Consider the following 16,410-nt stretch of genomic DNA (forward strand, 5'->3'; position numbering starts at 1 on the left):
AAAGGGAGGGGCGCCTGGGTGGCTCAGTCGGTTAAGCGTCCGACTTCGGCTCAGGTCATGATCTCACGGTCTGTGAGTTTGAGTCCCGCGTCAGGCTCTGTGCCGACAGCTCAGAGCCTGGAGCCTGTTTCAGATTCTGTGTCTCCTTCTCTCTCTGCCCCTCCCCTGTTCACGCTCTGTCTCTCTCTGTCTCGAAAATAAATAAACGTTAAAAAATATATATATATATTAAAAAAAAAAAGAAGTAAAAGGGAATGTTAGGTGGTACAAGTCTGAGGGCAGCCAAAGTGGACAGATGCTCCCCAAGGTGACTTTCATGTTGCTTTCCCAGGGTGCTGAGAAATTACATGCTGTAAGAGTATTTTTATCCCCATTCTAGAGATGACAATCCAGGGTCTGAGGGATGTTGCATTACTTTCTCGACGAAATCCAAGTTTTAAGCGGCAGAGCCAAAAATGATATCTATACTTCTAATGTTAACACTTCATGCTTTTTCACAACAACGTTTTTGAGTTACAATTTACAGGCCACAAAATCCATTCATTTTAAGCGCGCGTGCAGTGATCGTTAGTAAATTTACTGAGTTGTGTTACCATCAGCATAATCCGGTTTTAGAATATATTCATCTCCTCGGTAAGATCCCTCATGCCCATTTACAGTTAATCTGTCCCTACCCTCAGCCCTAGGCTACTGTTAATTTATTTCCGTCTCTATAGGTTTGTCTTTTCTGGACATTTCACATAAATGGAATCATACAATATGAGGTCTTTTGTGTCTGGCTTCTTTCACTTAGCATAATGTTTGGAGGTTCATCTGTGTTGTTACCTCATGCTTTTTATAATGCATTTGTCTACTCTTCACTCTGCTCACTGCTTCTGCTCTATTTTGAGCTGTTTCTATTTTGATCTCACTTAGGATGAGAAGCAAAGAGAAGAAAGAACTAGCCCTGAGAGGAAGATCTGGATTTGGGGCCTGTGACCAAGGCAATCTGATCTCTCAACTACCTCACCTGTAAATTCTGCTTACTCAGAAGACCAAATGAGATAAATCCATAACAGTGCAGGTAAAACCATATAAAATGGTAATTTGTTATGACTGTGTTTATTACAGCATGAGGTAAACGACTCGAGTTTTCAAAGTGCCATAACTTCTCTACACTCAAGGAATTCTGGATCTGGGGTGAGAAAGGCTGATTCACATAATCTCAACAGTGTTAAGGAAATCTAAGATCCTTCAGTTCAGGTCACGTCACCGTTTCCTGATTATAAAGCTGATCTAAACTCAAGTTTAAATGTGCCTGCCCCCAGGGGTAGGCTTGAATTTTTCAAAGCTTCTAAACTATTTCTAAATTCTATTCACCCATAGTGGTGGCCACCGGTCCCAAATTGTGGGAACCGCATGCAAATCATCCATGGGGTCGTTTAAAAATGCAGATTCCTGATTTACTAGAATTGGAGCTTAAACTTTTTCATCTAAAGAAAAACTCTTGAAGATGATTCATTTGTAGCCTAACATTCCCGAACCAAACTTGAGTGAAAACTGTTGCATGTGTTACCCAGAACACGGTCAACATAACAATATTATACCACCCTAGAATCATCACAGATTCTTATTATGCGGAGGTTGCCGTTGGCCTCCAATATCCATTTTCCCTTCTCTCTTACGATACGCTCATCCCAGAATTTTAACTGAGTACACGGTCGCCCAACCTTCCTTGCTACAAGGTGTGGGCATGTGACTCCTTTCTGGTCAATGATACATGAACAAAAGTGATGTATGCTATTTCTGGGTTATGTCCTTAAAAGAGAGGGATTTGGTTGCCATTTCCCTCTTCCTCTTTGTCACTAGCCAGTCTATGGACAGCATAGTGGTGAGCCCTCTGTGACCACGTGGAAAAGGGCAACATTAGTGAATGGCGAAGTGGAAGGATAGAGGAATTCAGGTATCGAATAACCTCGCCCACTTCCTACAAACTCAGGCTCTTAAGCTAGAGAAATAAACTGTTATTTTGTTTAAATTATTATTATTTTGTTTTTTTTGCTGAACAACTAAACCAACGTCTAAAGCTGCTAAAAGATATTGGATATTCAGAAAAGTCGGGCAAGTCGCTTTTTAATGTCTCAATTTCTAAGGCTGTTCCTTTTCTCAACACAGTCACTTCATGTAGTTTAAGATAGGAGTCTCTCTGCTGTTCTGTGCAATAAGGTGTTCCATTTGAAGAGCCTGAAGTTGTGGTCAAAGGAACACTCCGACATAAAAGTGTATGGAGGAGGTGGCATAGAGAATCTAGTTTCTATGCTGAGGTTTACATTCGGTCCGACATTTTCAGGCTGGGTAATTTTGAGATCGCTGGGAGAAATGGAGGCCAGGTGACCAGCCTTAATAATCTTTGGTTTCTCCTGCAAACTTGACACACAGTAAGCACTCAAAACTATCTGCTGATTTACCCTCAGCAAAAGACTCCAGTGCAGCATGAGTTGCTGATATAATGAAGTTCGTAGGGTTATGCATAGGGAATGCAAACTGACGCTGGGGCTATTTCTTTAAAAGGGAGACAGGTACAATACGAAGCAGGTGGAATTGGCAATTGTTGGGTTCCTTTCAGCTCTCACACTTCATGGCTCTCTCTCCCTTTCCTAAAATTTGTTGCTGATTCTCTACTACCTTAAGGATAAACCGGGCACACAAAGATTCCACACCCTCCCTAAATGCACCTCTCTTGGCTCTCTTCTCAGCTTTCTCTCTCTACACTTGCCCTCAATTCTCCCTGCATTCTCCTGACCTTACATCCTACTCCACCTGTTCCCTCTGCTTGGGGACATATCTACCTATCAAATTCCCATCCACTCTGCATGAGTGAATGCCCTTCAGTGTTATGTGAATACACATATCCCCTGATGGCAGGGGAGGTAAACAGCTCTGACAGCTCCTGGACGTCATTCTAATAGATTTTGAATGATGATCTCTCACTGAAGAGACTCCATGCAGCACGACTCCAAGGCAGGAACCAGAGCATGGAAGACGCCTGCTGGAAGAAGGGGTCATCCCCACATTCTGGCCTCTAATGTCTGCTCTGGGTGGACTAGATCGGCTGATTCCCCAGCATAGTCCTGTCCTGAAGGCTGCTTCCATTTGGGAAGTCTTATGGGCACGGTCTCACCAAAATACCTTCTAAGTGCTTCTCATCATCACCACCTCATCTGGGTACCACTCATGCCTTCCCGACCATTACTCTCTTAGTCCGAGTCTCCATCAGCTCCCATCTGAACTTATCTGAACTACAGCAGCAATTTTCCCATGATTCCTCTTCTTCCACTGAAATCTCCCCACCCCAGTTAATTCTACACAAAAGAAGCACAGTGATTTAAAACCCACCAATGGCATCCCATTGCACTGATTATGAATCTAATAGCATCTGTACTGATGTAGCTTCTGCCAGGCTCTCTGACTTCATCCTGTACTATCCTGCCTGACCACTCTACTCAGCTACGCTGGCCTGGGCCTCAGCACCCCAAGCCCTCCTTGTTTCACAGCCTTTGTACTTGCAGTGTCTTCTGCTGGGGACACATCACCCTTTCACCCTTTCAGCTGGTCACTTCTCAGCCAACGGGGCTCAACTCAAAAGTGAACTTGTAGAGTGAACTTTCTTGGCCCCCTCTAGTGGGTGTTCCTCTCTCTCACCATATCAAACCATTTTCTTCAGATCACTTCACATTATTCGAAGTTATTTTAACTGAGCACATCGTTAGATATCATTAAATTGTTGTTAAATGAGTGAGTTTAGCATCGTGATTAAAAACTCAACCGGGAGCCAGTCCTCCTGAGCAAGTCTTGGTCCTGACCTTTGACATCTGTGGGTCTGTGGGCCAATTACTTATCGTCTTTGTGACAGTTTTCTTTGTTTCTCTGTCTACAAAATGAGTATACTAATAGCACCTCCTTTTAGGGTGAAGATTCAATAAATTGATACATGCAATTAAAAATTTTTTTAATGTTTATTTATTTTTGAGAGAGACAGAGACAGAATGAGAGTGGGTTAGGGGCAGAGAGAGAGGGAGACACAGAAGCAGAAGCAGGCTCCAGTCTCTGAGCTGTCAGCACAGAGCCTGGCGCGGGGCTCGAACTCACAGAACGCGAGATCATGACCTGAGCTGAAGTCGGACGCTCGACCGACTGAGCTACCCAGGCGCCCCGATACACGCAATTCGAGAGGAACAGTGCTTATGTGGAACATCATATGCACTCAGAAAAGTCAGTTTACAACCTAAAGAATTACATTTAAATTTCTAACTAGGATTAAAGCAGAAAAACATTATGGTAACTACATAGGTTTAACAAATGCTTAAGGTTTTAGGTGGAACCAGAACACTTAGTAATCATTTGATGCCAAATTTTTAGGGCCCTGAACTGTTGAGGCAAACTGTTTCAGGGTCTAAGTTTTTCTTTATCAATGCACTCATTTATCAATAAGATTTTACAGAATTATTATATGTAATGGTCTCTACTAGGTTATAAAATGGACGGATTGCCCATAAACTTGAGAACAGATGTAAATAAGCCTTTACGGTATGGGGAACATCAAAAGCTCTATATTCAGAACTATGGGAGCACCGAGCAGGGAACATGGAGGAGGAAGAATCTACCCCAAGTCTTCTTGCGGGTGGGGATAGGTGGCCAGAAAAGGTCTGTGGTCCTTGCACGGCAAGCTCTAGCCTATTTTGTGAGCACCTGTGGACTCCCCATCGTGGGCTTGAACAGCATGCGGGGAACATGCAGTCACTTCTTGACTGCATAACCAGGAAAGAATGCAGAGTCATTTGCTCTACCCAGCAGCATGTGAATAAATATGCCACACATATGTATTTACACAAATGCAGAATTATAGGCTTGCTCCAGAGGGGGGAAGGAGAAGAGTGTTGAAACCTGATGGCATATCAAGCATTTCCTGAGGGATGTTGTCTGTCAGTCTGTTTGTGCTGGCTGATTGAAAATCACATGTGGCTTTCAGATGTAGAAAAGGAAAAGTATTTGCATACAAAAATGGGAACATTTTTAGCAAAGTGCTTGACAAAAGCCACTTGAGCAATTATGCAATATTTCTGGGCAAATCCTTGGGCACAAGTTTCTGGAAAAGCTTCTGAAGACCGTCTTCTTGGTTTTCCCCTTTCTTCTCTGGCCCCGGTTCTCCTTCAGGTAGGGGGTTTGTTCTTGCTGAGACCTTCAACACCCACCATCCCTGCCCTCCCCACCCCAATTCTTTATTGCAGGGAGATGATAAAGGTGTGACCTTTATTTTCACTGTTTTCCCCTCAATCAGTATCAAATCTTACTACAGGCAAGGTGAATGGGAACCAAAATTCTGATAAGGCTCATGCCATGAATAAAAAGGTCTGAAGTTGACATTTTAAATGGGGGAGGGGGGAGGTCTATGAAAAGGGCACTAAAGAAGTATAAGGTGACAAGTGTAAGGTGATCTGTCCTAATCAAAAAAAGTAAATAAAGCTTCAGAATACGAAATGATACAGCACTTTAGCTGAGACCTATAGATAGGAAAGCTGGCTACTCACTCATTGTTTTACCTTAGCGAAAGAGCCTGCTGGGACTTCTCAATATCCATCTTGCCCTTTTCCTAGACACATGGCCAGATTACATTCCCCAGTCTCCTTTGCGCTATGTGTGCAATCACACGATTAGATCCTGGCCAATGATCACCTCTACCCTCATCCGTGGCCAAACTAAATTAGAATGTCACATGAGATAAAAGGGAAGTTTTCATGGACTAGGCAGCAGAAATGTTGAGGTTGCTATAGCCGCTGGTTTACTCTTATACGCTTGAACAAGATTCCTAAACTTTGTTTTAGTTTCATAGGTAGAGGGGGGCTAACATACTTCCCTTATGTGGTTGTTACCAGAATCTTCAGGGGGTGCCTTTCTTTTTTAATTCCTCCAGTTACTTTCCTTTTTTTTTTTTTCCATGTGCTTATATTTTTCCTTATCACAGCAAAAAAAAAAAAAAAAAGTTTCTAGTTCTCATTTCTCTGATGTCCACTCTGCTCGCCAGTTCGATAAAAATTGTAGGAAAAGTAAAGCAACCTAAGAAATGAGTCATTGCTCGGAAGGAGTGACAAAGTGCTGTATGTCCTTAATTCAGTGTAAGAGATGGGCTGGGGTCTGAGCAGAAGCATATTAAACAAAAACACAAAGCTCACTCTAAACTTTGAAGTTGAATATGGAGTGTAACTAATTTTCTCAAAGGGAATGGCATAGGCATCTTACACATCTTTCTCAGAGTTTCTGAGAAATGCTTTCTAGACAACAGACGCTCAGGATATCTCATATCTCATGACAACTACTGAAACCCTCTTCCAAGTTCTCACCTACTTGGTTCCCTTTCCATCTAAGTCATCATTGCCTTCGTTCTTTCCTCCCCTCCACTGCTACCTCCTTGCTAGAGGAAAGGGAGGGCATGTCTGGCCCAACCCACTGGCCAAATACTTCGCCATGAGCCTGAGGTCCTGTCTCCTACTTCATGCAGGAAGGTATACCTGGGAGGTGTGGATTTAATTTCCTCCAACAGCTTATCTTGTAAATCAGCCTCATGGAACATTTGCGGAAATTCTCCGTGCTATTATATGATTTGATCTAATGACTCATATGACCTGAGAAAAGAGAAAGCAGAATGGGGCCATTCATGTATTTATTCTGACAATAAGCACTCATGAAGAGGTCTCTACAGTCAAGGCAAAGCTAAGAACTCATTCCAGGGCATGGAAGGATGAATGGGGCTGGCCTGAGAGGCCTGGATGAACAGTGTTAATCCTTGACCTCTCTGAAGGGGTGGGCGGGCTGGCCAGATGGGAAGGAACAGTACACTCCAGATACGCTCTGATTTAATTCACACAGGGGGAAGCCTCTCTTGTTAATAACAGCTATTACTTCTGGCTTCCCATGGTACCTGAAACAGCTACATCTCTAATACATAAGGTTAAGACACTATGAAAATACTACTACTTTTATCTGTGAGGGGAAAAGAAAATAACAATTGGTATTACTTCAGACTAACCTTCAGGCATATTTATTCAGTCACTGGGGGATGGGGACCCTAGGTGATTAACCTTAGTTGAAAGGGGATGAGCGAACAATATGGGGTCCCAATGGAGTAGGCAGCCAGAAGCAACCCAACGTCCTGTGATCTTTCATTCTGCTGGACTTGTGGTTGTTAAGAATTGTGAAGGGTCTGAGATTCTACCCTACTTGCAAGCTGTCATGAGACTCATGATTCCTGACTGAGAGACGAACGACTTTATTACTTATGGAAGAGCAGGCAGCTTAAGTGTTAGGTTGCACTGCTACCCCCGTGTCCCCAGGTCGCATGGGGCAATGTGCAGGCAGTGGGTCTGAGTTACATCTGCAGAACCCTGAGCTTAGAAAATTCGAATCTTCTCTCATGGGTTGTGAGCAAACCCTTCTCTCATGGGTTGTGGGTCCAAATTTGGCCATGGAGGAAGATATTATCTTTATTATACTGGACAGCAAACAAATGTGTCTTCTTCTCTGCAGAGAGAAACCAGTTCTACTCTGCAGGGGTGTTCACTCTAGACACATTCTTAAAAAGATTGTTGAGAACAAAAGGTGGGCGGTGTCTCTGCTCACCAGATGTGTAGAATTATGGGAATTCTCTTCCAACAATGTGGCTGTGTGAACAGGAAGCAAGGCATATTGGGAGGAGGTGAATCTCCCGGGGTCCAGATCCGGCTCCACCTTTATTATCTAGCAGCTTTCAGGACGTTGCTTAAACTCTCTGGAGTTCAGTTTCCTCATCTGTGAAATAGGGAGGATATTACTTATCATATGGAGATTCTATACAAAATTAGTAAGACAGTCTAAAATGATAACTGTGATAATATATGCCTACTACACAGGTAATATGTAACATGATATCCCAAATTTCACAATATAATGGTATATATTATTTTATTTTGCACTTCTTATTAACATAGGTCATATTTCTGTTGTGGCTAACAAATCTAGTTAGCTTTGAGTTGATATTTACCTTTGTTTGTACTGAGAACCATAAATAGCCCTGGACAAGAAGACAGGGTACCTTGGTTCCAAGTCTACCACAAACCGGCCGTGTAGCCTTGACAAGTCATTGAAACTAATTAGTCAAAGAAGGAGATTGGACAGGAATTCAGAGATAGCAAAAAGATTGTCTCAGGGCCAGGCCTGAGCAATGGGTAGTGAATGCCTGGAGAGCTGGGTTAATAAACATTTTGAGCCCATATCTAGGCTGAGCAGGAAAGTATGCCCATGGTGAGCTAGTCATGTCTTCAGGGTGAAGACCTGAGTGGGGCTGGGGTGCAAAGAGCTGAAAGAGGTAGAAATGTGGTAGGGCCATTGCCATTGCTTTGCATATAACAGGTGCTAAGTTAATGCCTGTTTGTTCATTAATTGATGAATTGGGTAAGGTGGTTTCTGGAATTCTGAGTCAAGGATGAAAAATGTGGAGGACCTGAATTGATGGGCAGGGGAGGGGGATGACGAAGAACCACTTTATGATTTCACTTTGGAATGAGGGGAGACCTACTTTTAGTTAGGCCACGACCTCTAAGCCAGGTTAAGTACTTCTGGAAATCCCCATCTGTTATCAGGCCGTATGTGGAGCCCAGGCGGCCTTTTTTTCAAATGACCTGGTGTGTTGTTGCTGCCTTTGGTTTCTCCTGGGCTCCAAATTACTGCTATGAAGCAGCTGCTCTAACACTTTAATGGCCACAATTAAACAGTCCCAGAGGCTGACCTTTAGACATGGCAGTGGTTAATTGAGCCAAGTGCCCTGGGGTCTGCCACCTTTGGCAAAGCCTTGCAAAAGTCCAGGGTGGCTTGATCTTTTGTTTGGTTTCCCCACACATGTTCCAAGAGGAAATCTTACTTCCAGCCATACTAGTAGAAATGGCAAAAACCTGGGGATGAGACAAGACTGATGAAGGAATTCCAATGTCTTTATAAGAAAAATACCTTGTAAATGGCACGTCTGAGGTCTCTAAAATTGTCTGGATTTATTAAGTCCTTTAATAGGTAGAGCCAAGCTTTGATGGGAAAAGGCAGAGAATTAGTGACTAAAACTTACAGTTTTCATCTGTTGTTCAATTAGCATTCAATTAACATTAAATGACCAGTAAATAGCAGGGGATGCTTCAGATATGGGGAGACAGCCTCAGAAAATAAGCTAAAAGGTAAGTTCATAAGAGCAGAGACTGGGGTGCCTGACTGGCTTAGTTGGTAGAGTGTATGATTCTTGATCTAAGGGTTGTTAGTTCAAGCCCCATGTGGGTGTAGAGTGTACTTAAAAAAAAAAAAAAAAAAGCAGAGACTGCTTTTGTTTGGTTCATGACATCTCCCAAATGCCTAGAATGCTGTCTGTACATAATAGATGTTCATTTAATAATTTTTGAATAAATGAGTGGACAAAACCTCTGCTCTCATTGAGCTCACAATCTAGTAAGTACACAAAGGTGTTAATCATTCGTGATGAGTCTATAAAGGAAAGAAATGTTGTGATATGGAAAGAAGGAAAGAAATGGAAAAAAAAAGAAATGGGTTGGGGAGGTGATAAGCAGTTTGGTTAGAGAGATTCAGGAGGGTCTCACACACAAAGAGGAGCTATGTGTGAGAAGACTGTAGGGGTGGAGAGGAGATTTCCAAGCAGACAATGGCACCAGGCAAAGGCCCCAGGGAGGGAAATGCTGGAGGGTTGAAGAAACAGAGGGGGGAATGTGAGGAGAGGCTCCTAGTGAGGTGGAGAGTAGTAAAAGGTTAAGTCTGAGTGGTATGCAGGAGCCCAAGTATAGAGTCTCTTAACCATTTAGGGAAATATTGGTTATACTCAATGTTTAATTTTCCTAGGGCTGCCAACAAATTACCATACTGGATGGTAAAAAACACCAGAAATCTATTCTCTCACAGTTCTAGAGGCTAAAAGTCTGAAATCAAGGCATTGACAGGGTTAATTCCTTCTGGAAGCTCTGAAGGAAAATCCATTCCATGCCTCTCTTCTAGTTCCTGGTGGCTTTTGGTAATCCTTGGTGTTCCTTGGTTTGTACATACATTACTCTCATCTCTGCCTCTGTTTTCACAAAATACTTTCTGTGTATCTTCTCTTTTCCTTACGTGGTCTCTTCTTCTAGGACACTCATCATTGGATTTGTGGCCCATCGGATAATCTAGGGAGATCTCATCTCAAGATCCTTAACTTAGTTACATTTGCAAAGAGTTTTCTTCCGAATAAGTTCAAAATCACAGGTTCCCAGTGGACATATTCAGTGGAGGGGCACCATTCAATTCATTATACTTTATTTGCAATGAAAAGCCATTGGAGAGTGTCATGCAGAGGAGTGACAAAAGATTTACACTTTTTTGGATAAGGAGTGGACTAGAGAAGCACAAAGCTGGAAGATCTTAGCAGCGAACGATGGTGTTTGGAGATTATCTCATCCATGTAGAAGCAGGAGTAGATAGAAAATCCGAGTTAGGACTCGGGCCAGGGTATTAGTGTCAAGGCAATGTGACAGTAGTTTCTGGGTTGAAATGGAGGCAGTGGCATCCAGGTAGCATCTCAGTCCCAAGTACAAACTCACATAGATGTCAGGTCTTTGGCTGGAAATCAGCCAGGCATTTTCCTTTTTTATACTCTTCATTGCCCCACTCTTGGCCCCTGCAGGCCTCCTTTTCCTTTGGGCAAGGTCTCAACAAACACTCAAAATTTTCTGCTTTCATGCCCTTATAATTAGGGTTCTGCTCCTTCCTAAATAGAACTCACATAAATCTCAATGCCCCACTACAAAAGGCCCTGAAACTCTTGTTTCTTTGCATCATGTTGCCTTGTAGGGTCTCTATATGTGCTGCCTGTCTGTTACGAGTTGAGGCTGCTATAGGCAGAAAAAGAGACCCCGCCTCCCATTTTTTTTCTAACCGAAAATTGGATCTTGGCCAGGAGTTCTTCCTTTCCCTCTATGGAAACATTTCTAATGGCATGCATAGATAACTTCCTCTGGAAGGGGTGGGGTGGGAAAACCCAAACCCAATAGTATGGACCAACACTTGCCCTCCACAATTTACAAGACTTTCACAAAGGCATGGAAGCAAACGTAGGATTTATGACCGGAACTAAATGTGAAATTGAAATATTTTCTTTTGGAAGTCTAAAGTGCAAAAGTGTTAGCGTAAGGCTATTGAGAATTCTATTTGTTATTCTACCTGTCTCACTAATGAAAGAAAAAGCAACTTTTTGAGGTGCAGCAAGAGTTTGAGTGCTCTGGAGATATATAGACCTTTCCTAAAAATGCAAGTTTCCCTACTTGCAGATTCTCTATATTGTGCAGGGATCCTCAAATGATGGGTGTTCCTGTTTTAAGTCTTTTTCTGTTGTAAATGACAGAAAAAGCTAACTCAAATTTCCCTAGCCAAATAGAAATTTAATGGGTGACGTAACTGTAAGGCTGAAATAGTCCAAGACCCCAGGCGCTTAAACACTGTGTCTGGAATCCAATTTCTTTCTGTTAGTTTCACTCTATGCTGACATCAGACTTAGAAAGCTCTCACCTCATGGTGGCAACAAGGATTCCAGACCTCTAACTTCACAGTCAACATTGTCATTGCTTCTGATTAATTCATTCTTGATCCATTACCTCTGTCTAGTGGAAGACAGTGCTGATTGGCTAGGTTTGAGTCACATGACCTCCCCTGGACCTGTACGGTAGTCAGCATCATAGAAATGGAATAGTCTTAGTGGAGGAAGGAGTGAATTCTCAGAAGGAAATCAGGGTGATGTTACAAGAAAAAAGGAAATGAACAAGGTGAAGTAAAATAACAACCACAGCAGCAAGCAAATATCCCTTCACTAGCCATGTGACCTGGGGCAAATTGTTTCGTCCTTGTTCGTGTTTTCTTATCTTTAAAGTGGGGATAATGATGTAAGTACTTTCTTCATAGAATAATTGAGAAGATTGAGTTGGTACATGTGACACACATAAAACAGTGCCTGGTCGCATCTGTTTTAGCCTTATTATTTATTTATTTCCTTATAATGGGAACATTGTCCCTGCTGAGTTTCATGAAGACAGAAGTCAAGCTACTTTACTGAGCAGGTCTGAGCCAAATAAAAAATGGTGAATTCATGCCCAAGCAAACAGAACTAGAGAACAAGCAGAAATCTCAAAAGGGAGATACGACATATCCTGAGTCCTCTCACTTATCACCACTTGCACTGCTGCCCCATTGTCCAAAGCACACAATCACTCAGTGGACTTCTGAGGCATCCTCTTCTCCGACTTCTTGGCCCTGCTCTTGACCTTTCACAGTCCAATCCTCACACTACTGCCCAAGCAATCTTTCTGAGGCATAAATCTCTAGCTTAGTATCTTTTGGTATTTCCCCAACAGAGACCAGAATAAATAAACTCCTGATTTGTTTGGTCGTGTCCTTTTCTACCTCTACAATACTGCTTCTCTTCACTGTGCCATGGTACTTGATTTTTCAGCCTTCTGGTCTTTCTTCTGCGTCTTACACATGCAAGCTCATCCCCATCTTTTTTTCAGAATTATCTCCCCTTAGATCTGCAAGTGATTTCTTTCTTATCACCATTATGACCTCATTTTAGCTGCCGGTTCTACCAAGATACCTTTTCTGATTAAGCCAGGCAAAGTACTTTTCCTTCCCTACCTCAGTAATTTTCTATATTATTTTGTCTCTACTATATCTTTTAATCTTTGCATTTGTTTCGTTTTGTTTATTTTTTGATTCCCTCTTTTAGAAGCAAATTTTTGAAGTAGTCATGAGATGGTGAAGAATTACCTAGGACAGAGATATAGAGAATGAGCCTAGGGTTTGTGTCTTCTTTTCTCCTGAGGACATTTGCTCATACCTGAGAAGTCAGCTGAGAGTTTGAGAAGGTGAACAAAAACTCTGCCAGTCGGTGAGCCATAGGAACAGAGAGAAGCTTCTTGCTTTGTGTCAGGGCCCTAAAAACTAAACAATGGAAGTAAGTGTGAAGTGGAAGAGACAACAGTTCAGCTTTAAGTCACTTCCATTACTGAGATTGAATTGAGGAAATTTCTTGTGCCTGCAAGTGCTCTGCAAACAAAATGTAAATCCAATCATGAAAGATGATATCATCTTAGGGCTCAAATTATTTCTACAAACAATTTTGTGGATGTAATTGCTATCATCAATAAACACTAACTGGGGACATTAAGAGACATGATAACAGGAATGAAAACCAATAAAGAAAAACAGACAACAGGAAAAGATTCAGGAGAGCTCTGGATACTCAAGCATCAGACACAAAGTTTAAAATAACCTTTACTATGTTCAAAGAAATAAGAAAAGGTTAAAAATTTCAGCAGAGAATGGGAAAATATTTTTTTATAAAAAGAAACATGGACATGCTAGAACTCAAAAGTAAAGAATTCAATAGATGGATTTAACAGCAGATTCAGCTAGAAGGAGAATTAGTGGACTGGAAAACATAGCAGAAGGAAATGGAAGGGAAAAGAATGAATGGAAAATACAATAACTAAGGTAAGAGCCACAGAGGATTCATTGAGTAGATGTAACATTGCAGTCAAAGTCTCTGAAAGACAGGAAAGGTAGTGGGCCCTCAATTCTTACCTCAATTACTGGGTTTCTCTGCTTTCAGGTTGGTTCCTACTTCCACCTATAACACTGCTGGTGTACAGTTTTTAAAACAATACCCTAGTACTTAAGAACATGGCATTAGTTTTATATAGTTTTAATTAATTTATTTATATTTTTTGAAAGTGAGAGAGCGTGAGCAAGTGGGGGAGGGGCAGAGAAAGAAGGAGGGAGAGAATCTTAAGCAGGCTCAATGGCTCAGTCTCACAAACAGTGAGATCATCACCTAAGCTGAAATCAAGAGTTGGATGCTTAACCTACTGAGCTAACCCAGATGTCCCTGGTTTTACATTTTGTCTTCATCACTAATTAATTGAATGACTTTGGTCAGGTTGTTTAATCTCTTTGTGCTTCAATTTACTCTTCTATAAATGGTTACAATTGCATCTAACTCCTTGGATTATTGTAAAAATTGTATGTCCATATTTATCCATTTATATAGCTATCTACATATCTGTTTAGATCTAAATATCTAAATAGATACATTTAGATATATAGTATTTGGCTTATTAACAGCTTAGTAAATTACAGCAGTCTGCTGTTACTCATATTTAAACAACTGCTTTTATTCAATTTACACACCATGACAAGCTCTTTTACACACAGGGTCTTCATATATATATTTTTTTCTTTTCCTAGAATGTGTTTTATTACTTCATCTCTGCTTTCAAATTTTATGTTAATCAAGGTTATTTTCTCTAAACTTTTCTTTATATCAGTGATTCTCAATCTTATCTGTAATCAGGATCACCTATGGAATTTTATAGAAATACAAATGTCAGGGTTCTACCTAGAAATTCTGATTTAGAATGTCTGGATATTTACTTTTTACACACACACACACAAAATCCCCAGGTATATCTGAATAAGTATCCAGAATTAAGAAGCTCTGCTGTACTCTCCACAGTTTCTTCACATGGTCTCATCCATGTTTGTTTTCCTCGAACATCAGCAGACACCAGGTTATGTTTATAGACTTGGTTTTTCTCCATGATTTTTCCCCTGTGCATTTAAGTGCCAGACTTACATGCACAGCTGCAACTACCTGGATGCTCAAAGAATGCCCACACTTTATATACCATCACCCCTCCATCTAATCTCCTTTCCTATATTCCCAGTGTTGGTAAGGGGCACCATAATCCACCCAGTAAGTTAACAGCTCAGACTTGAATGTTATTCACAAGGTAATAAAATTTATATGTAACAATGACCTCAAAGAAAATCACCCATAATCCCAACTGTTACATGCTTTGATCACACTGCTATATGCATTTTTTTTAATTGAGGAATTAGAGTGTGTCTATGTTCTCTTTCTAAAATAAGTCAATTCATTGCTTTTGAAAATGCCAGATTGCTAGGGCAAGTACATATAAAATGTATATGTGATAAATGAGCCACTAAAATTAATTTGAAAGTGATGGATTATACAATAACTGATGTTGGAGTGAATGGCTAAGCATTTGGAAAAAAAATCATTCCCCAGTTACATTCTATACTGTAATATATTTCAGATAAATTAAATAGATAAAATAGACAAAAATTCTAAAAATTAAATACAGTTGCTCTGAGCTGGAAGAAATTTTAAGATGATACTCAGTCTAGGAACTTTAAGGTAAATAACTGAGAGATTTGACCACATAAGAATTAAAACAAAAAGTTTCTGCTTTGACGAAAATCACTCAATATTAAAACAACAAACTGGTGAACACTCAACATTATGCCTATGCTCTTTAAGGTTAAAAATAGCTCATATAAGAAACATGTATACCACAACAGAAAAATGTAAGGAGTTGAATGTGCTGATACATAAAACTAATCAAATAAGTGAAATTTTTTTTTAATGTTTATTTATTTTTGAGAGATAGAGAGACAGAGTGTGTGAGCAGGGAAGGGGCAGAGAGAGAGGGAGACACAGAATCCGAAGCAGGCTCCAGACCCTGAGCTGTCAGCACAGAGTCCTATGCAGGCTCAAACCCATGAGCAGTGAGATCATGACGTGAGCAGAAGTTGATGCTTAATTGACTGAGACACCCAGACGCCCCTCAAATAAGTGAAAATTTAAAAACAAAATATAGCATTTACTAACCACATTAGCAAAGATGGAAAACAGGACAATAATCTGTGTATGAGCAAATATTCACTGTAATTTGATGGACATGCAAATGGGTACAACCTCTCTCAAGGACAGTTTGGTGTTATGCATCAAATTTAAAACATACCAATATGTGATCATGTGATTCTAGTTACAAAAATTCAACTAGGGGTGCCTGGGTGACTCAGTCGGTTAAGCATCCGACTTTGGCTCAGGTCCTGATCTCGTGGTTCAACTAGAAGTAAATGGCCAAGTGAACAAAAATATAGGCACAAGAATATTTGTCAAACTTCGTTTTTCATATCAAAAATAGGAATAAATGTGCTTTGATAAAGAATTGGCACAATATGTTTCAATTAAATAATACGTAAACAGTAATAGTAATGTCATAGACATGGAAAAATATATATCATAGAAGAAAGAAGCAAATAGAGGGAGCTTGATTCCTGTTTAGAAAATGAGTATGGTACACTCTATAATGTTCCCAGTGATTTCCTTTATGTAGTGGTGTTATGTGAAGGTTTTACTGAATTCTATTACTTGCCTGGGTTTTCTGTGTTTAGTCCAATGAGCATGTATTATCTTATTATTAGAAAATACAATGAATCTATTTATCAGAAAAATAAAGG

At 40.7% G+C, this 16,410-nt stretch overlaps 1 long non-coding RNA gene across 3 annotated transcripts in view; it reads right to left on the reverse strand.

The window, feature by feature from the left end:
• Positions 1–16,410, reverse strand: part of LOC109269487 (uncharacterized) — a 172,099-nt gene that overhangs the window by 14,236 nt on the left and 141,453 nt on the right. For all 3 annotated transcript variants that reach the window (XR_008419891.1, XR_008419890.1, XR_008419889.1), the window contains 2 exons: positions 7,654–7,821; positions 6,546–6,659 (listed from right to left, as the gene is read on the reverse strand). This is a non-coding gene — a long non-coding RNA (uncharacterized LOC109269487). The remainder of the gene's footprint in view (positions 1–6,545; positions 6,660–7,653; positions 7,822–16,410) is intronic.

Source organism: Panthera pardus, unplaced genomic scaffold (assembly GCF_024362965.1).
Source record: "Panthera pardus isolate Hobbes unplaced genomic scaffold, ASM2436296v1 HiC_scaffold_7, whole genome shotgun sequence".
NCBI lineage: Eukaryota > Metazoa > Chordata > Mammalia > Carnivora > Felidae > Panthera > Panthera pardus.